Below are 6,083 nucleotides of genomic sequence, written 5' to 3'. Positions count from 1 at the left end.
GATAGAAGGTGCAGAAATAGCTACCTAGTTTTTCAGCTTTGGTACGCAAAGTAAATTTTGAAAAAGAACAACACCCAAGCCTATAATGATTCTTTTAAAACCATAGAAGATGTTGAGTATTATTAGGCCGATTCAAGTCATGCAGTTTCACATAGAGCACAGCTATTTTCTTAGAAGTGTGCTGCACAGCACGTCAGGACCTGGAAATATGTTGCCTGTGTAATGTCAAGACCTGACTCAATCAGCAGTTTATCTTTTGGCCAAGAACAGTAGGATCAAAACATCAGGGTGGTGTGCCCTGGCACCTTTGGGTTGTTTCAGAGCAACCTCCTATTGAATAAGCTAAATCTCCTGCATCCTTCTTTCTCCTGGCTACAGTGCACAGCCTAACGTGGCAGGTCCACAGGATATGTATGCATCCACCTATGCCTACCTATTTAATAACATAGAAAGATGCAATGGGACAATCGCCACAATTTGTCTGCATCTTGTATTAAGCTGTCAGCGAATATCTAAATCACTTCCTTTTCTGTCACTTCATCCCTCAACTACATCCTTCGAGACACAACACCATTCAGAAAGAACCACCAGAAATACCCTCTAAAATGATATGTAAATCCGGCAATTCATCATGCTCTGTGTAGTACAGGTTTAATTCTTCCTCCTAGGCCTCAATCTGCTGAAACATTACTCTGATATACAGTACAAAAGCAGTAACAAAGATGTTCATATCAGCCCATTGTGAGCTGGTGGCAGGGAGAGAAATCAATGAAGCCATGGGGACAATAGCTGAGGTTTAAACAGGCTGCAGAAATTTGCTAAGACGCAGACAAAAGGCCTGCGCTGAAAAGCGGGCTGCCGAGGAATTCCTTGGGCTCCATTATATGGCTGAAACAATCCTCACTTAGAGAGTGGATTTGCATCTCTAATAGGGTTCAGACTCTGTTTGTGAAAGGCTTTCGCTAGGGCTGACCCCATCTCTCAAGATCACATTGATACCCGGCACCTCGCCTCTGCCCTGTCCCGCGCCGCGCAGGGCAGTATCATGGGAAAATGCACCCGCTTAAAAGGAAGCGGAGGAAGGCAAAAAAAATTAAAGGCTTGAGGCAGTTTTGGTGGTACTTAGCAGGGAAAATTACTTTGGCAAATAATAGAACCTACTGCTGGTAATTACTGCTAACAAGCTTCCCCCAACCCAAATGTGACACTTGGACTGATGTGAGAAAAGCTGATATAGGCCAAGCTTATTAAGCCTGAAAGAAAGGAGGCTCTTCCCTATGAAAATACAGCACTTGGAACCTGCAAATCCTGTAATCTAGTGTTACCAATTATCCATTAAAATAGAAAATAGAGCTGTAATATTTTAGGTCCTTTCTAGTGTGTGCAGTGCCAGATGCTCTAATCTGAAGTGATTTTTAAATGGAAAAATATTTTCTTTCATTCATGCACTCCTGTTTAAACCAAACTTGGCTTTACTTACTCCATCTTCTTCCAGAGATAGGCAACAATCTGTCTTTTAATAGCACTGTGTTAATGATATTGTTCTAAGTTTTCTGAAAACACAACTGTCTTTACTCTTGGAAAAAATACTTTGAGTCAATTGAAACCCTCTTCAAACCCTCCTGTGTGTAGGTTCCATACGTATATGGGCCTCTGCTCTCTGCAAGTGCATCGCTTTGTTTACATAAAATAATTTCTCTTTTAAAAAAAAAAAAAAAAAAATTAGAACCACACCAATGTCCTCTATAATTTACCTAGAGTACTTTAAATAATTTTTCTCACATTCAAGGGAAATGTTTCAGGGGTGACCATGTTTTTAAAGACGACTGTCTAGAAATAGGACTTAATTCCTACTTAACCTCAGCATCCCTTATTTCTTAACAGCAGACAGTTATATGTATTTTTCCCCATACTCTTGCCAGTAAGCGTTGCATTAGGTACAAGCTTCTTTGCACCAAGATCAGCTCATCTGCATTACATCTAGGTTTTTTAGAGGTCCCCTTCTGTGTTGCTTACACTGAGTCAGGTTCAGTTAGTTTCATTTACTGATTAAAAAGAGATTGTAGAAAAGGAGGAGACAAATACATGGCAGAGGTGCTCGGCGATACTATAAGGGGCAACAGTTACAGGCTGTCACAAGGGAAAATCCAGTGGAAAAAAAGGTGAAAATTGTTCTTTGCCATGAGCAAGGTGAAGGCCTGAAATAAGCTCAAAGAGGCTGAAGAATCTCCATCCTTGGAGAAGTTGATAGCTTGGCTACATTGGACACTGGGCTTCCTAATCTAACTTTGAGGTTGGTTCTGCTTGGAGCAGGAGGTTGGACTAGAAGACCTCCGGAGGTCCTTTCCAACAAAATCTTTCTGTATGCCTATGAGATTTGCCTTTGTACAGTTTGCTCATTATTCCCGTTTTCTCTCCTTTCGTGTTGTGACAATCTCTGAGCAGACAGATTATATCTTTGGATAGCACAAAACAGAATCAATATCTGAGAAATAACAATATGAATATTCACAACTGAAATTGGCTGAAAACAACCTTTAGTGTCCAGTAGCCCACTGCATAAAACATATTCTTGTTGCTACAAAAAACACTGATTGACATCTAGATTTGTTTGTTTCTGTTTGGGGTTTTTGTTGTTTTGGGTTTTGGGGTTTTTTTTAAGAAAATTGTTTGCAGTCAATTATTTGCAGGCTTGGATTTCAAAAAATTTCTGTGACTATGGTATCATAGAAGTTGTACTTGAATTTATAGGCTCTTTCTGGACCAAAGAGAGCAAGCCGAGCCTTTAGGAATTTGACTGTCGTTTTGCTGCAAAACCATATGGGAACTCTCAGTCTATGTAGTCTTTATGAATTTGTGAAGCTGCACTTACTTCTTCAGCAAGCACCTTAGATAAATTCAGGCACACTGATGCATCTTTACAAATTTCAACACTGATTAGAGAAAGAAAAATGTAGATTTCAGGGCATTTTCTTAAATAAAAAGGCAAATTATGCTCTGTTAGAAGATTTCAACATAATAATGGATGTCTGAACTATTAGTGTGCAGAATAAATAAAATATTTGTGTTTATATAGCATTTTGATATGTTGCTAAATTGCACAGTACATATAGCAATGTATTAACTGTTATTTTGTAGAATGTTTTTCTTTTAAGGCTTAGTTTTGCAGACCTGCTCTTTCCCTTTGTGTTTGAGGAAGCTGTTATATCTATAAGATGGAATCTCATTACTGTGTATAATTGTAATTATGTAAATAAGGTTACTTCTGCCTATCTTATGTTTAAAAAGCCAAAGGAAAATGTTGATGGTCTAGTTAGTGTGATGCATTCAAACTGACTGTGAATACAGCTGCTGAACTTTTCCATAACACTTTTAGAAACCTCCCTTTTCTAAAAGCGTGACTAGAGTTCATCCTGACCAGCTGCTATTTTGGGGTTTATTCACCTCATACATTAGGAGAAGAATCAGTTTAGTGGTCTAATTAAAAAAGCATTCTGGTCAGAAGCAGTAGAAATTAAGAACAAACTTAAAAGTATATTCCACATTATTTCAGTAAGTTTTTGGTGACTTGTTTGGGTTGGGTTTTTTGTTTTGTTTTGTCTTTTTTCTTAATAGAGAGCCAGTGCCAAAGCCATGAGAGAAAGGTAGATGATAACAAGAGCTTCATCTTGGACTGGGTTGCTGTTCATCATTATCATCTCGCCCTTCTGGGGGTTTTATGCCATAATCTGACTGTTCCTCCCCTCTTTCAAGAAAAATGGATCACCTTGTTGGGTGTAAATCTCATCTGTAAATTTAGTTGCTTCTGTGAAGAAATTTCATTCCAACTGAATTATGTCACCTAGGTACAGATGTGAAATTTCTTTCCAATAATGCCTTGATCTCAAAGTGCATTGTGAGGTGGAGTCAGCATTGTTGTTTGCTTATACAGATGAAGGAACAGAGGCACAGAGAGGAGAAATCCCTTTTCAAGGTTGTTTGAATTAAGCTGTGGTTGGGTTTGGGTATAAACTCCTGTCTTCTAACTCCTAGCCCAATATCTATCTTTCCAGTCATACTGCCATTTTAGTTGTGTTCCTGCCTAAGAAGCTTCATGAGGTTCCTGTGGTTTTTTTTCCTGTGGTCCCAAGAAGCCCACCAAACTATGTCTTCCTTGGCTTTTTACATGGGGGAAAAAAAAAAAAATTAAAAAAATCTTGTATTCATAGGGATAGTTTTCTTGAACTAATGCAACATTTTCCTTAGTGTTAGTTGAACGGAGAAGTAGTACGAGTGCAGCTTATTTTGGTACGGCAGTAGATTAAGTTATGCTTGTTGATATCCTGAGTCCAGGGAATGCATGTGTATTCATTGTGGGCTGGTGCAGCATACTGATGCAGGGTTTCACACTTGTATTAATGTTCTGAGTTAACTTCGAGCTATCTCTGGGACAGATCATACATTTATTATAACTTTTTTTTAATTGTGTCCTACTTGAGTATATGTCATGGGTAATACTGTACTTCTGCATAACCTATGGAACAGTGAATTTGGGAGGCTGATGGAAAGTGGATTCCCATGAAAGCAAATATTTTTGTACATTTTTGTCATTTAAATGTTTTTTTCTTAAAATTGTGCAATAATACAAAATAAAAGCTATTACAGATTATTTTAAAACTCTAAGTAATCTGTAATCAATTTTATTTTGCATTATTGCACAATCAAATGATAGATAAAATGTTCAGGTAAACATTCTCATTAGCTATGCATGAGGATTGCCTGTCTATTGTTCATGTCGTAGGAAAAATATTGCTTTTGTTTTCTGCATGCAAAAATTAATTTATTGACTTTCTATCCATATACCCTAATGTGCAGGTTTACAGTAGTTGGCCACTAACTGAACACATGATTTTTCAGTTTTTGATGAAGTATTTTGAGTTGTCCGGGGCAACATAAATTTGAATGACCTAGAATCAATGTAGAGCTGCCTGGCAATAACAATCGGTATTTAATTCTGCAGTGGAGGTACTTACTTAACCTTCTTTCTAACATAGAGATATTTCTGTCATAGATAAGTGTATTATTCAGATGCCTCTTAAATTAATTCAATGAAACCTCATGTATCATTAGGAACAAGCTAAGGGGAAAAGAATTATATTTTTAGAATCTTCCCCACACAAGCACCTCAAAGTAAAAAATGCTCTCAAATATTACATTCTAGCTAATGCTTCTGGGTTTTGTGAGTTTGGGTTTTTGTTTTTTTCACTAAAGGTATGAGGCACTGGAAAGAGCTGTAATTAGCCAGTGTAGTAACCATGTCCTCCTGTCCTAGGAGGGATGGCCTGTGTAATCCAACCAAAGAGAGAGCGAACCACAAACCTAGGGAGTAGCTGCTGGTCAGAACTGGTGTTCTGAGTGACAGCTTAGATTTAACTTGGCTGATATACACTGAAGTCTGGGATGGGGGCTTTTCTGAGATGTCTGAAGTTCTGTTAAGGGGGAGGGTGTCTTGTTTTCATTCTCTCTTTCATAGTTCTTTTACAGGTATACTCTCCAGTGTGTTAACTGTATTTGGATTTGCTTGTCTGTACTAAGGCTTTTTCATAATCATGGTGTGCATACTAACCGGTCATGGTTCCTAGAGGTGTAGCTAAAGGTTTTGTTCTCATAAATTGAAACAAATATATAATGATTCACCTTCATCTTTCCCATTCATGAAGCACGCTAACAACATGAAGTAGGAACAACACTAGCACACAAAAGGTATGCACTGTAGGGTTGTGTGAGATGTTTATAAACTGTAATGGAGCTGCTTTACACCAAATGACCTAATAGGACATCAGTGAAGTTACCTTTGTTTTTTAAGTTACTTGCAAATTTAGTCTTCAGCAACACTATCGTTTCGGTGACAGAACGAGAAAGTTTTATCGATAGAATATTAGTATCTCAATGTATACGGTGAAGTCCCTAACTGGTACATATGGCTTACAGATCCATAGATGAGTTATGGCGTTTGAGGATTTAAAGCGATAGCAAACAAACCCTCTTCCAGAGGAGAGATCTTTAACATCTGTCTCTTCTGGTTTTATCAAGTTACTGTGAAA

Source organism: Haliaeetus albicilla, chromosome 6 (assembly GCF_947461875.1).
Source record: "Haliaeetus albicilla chromosome 6, bHalAlb1.1, whole genome shotgun sequence".
NCBI lineage: Eukaryota > Metazoa > Chordata > Aves > Accipitriformes > Accipitridae > Haliaeetus > Haliaeetus albicilla.
Note: the sequence above shows the minus strand (reverse complement) of the source record.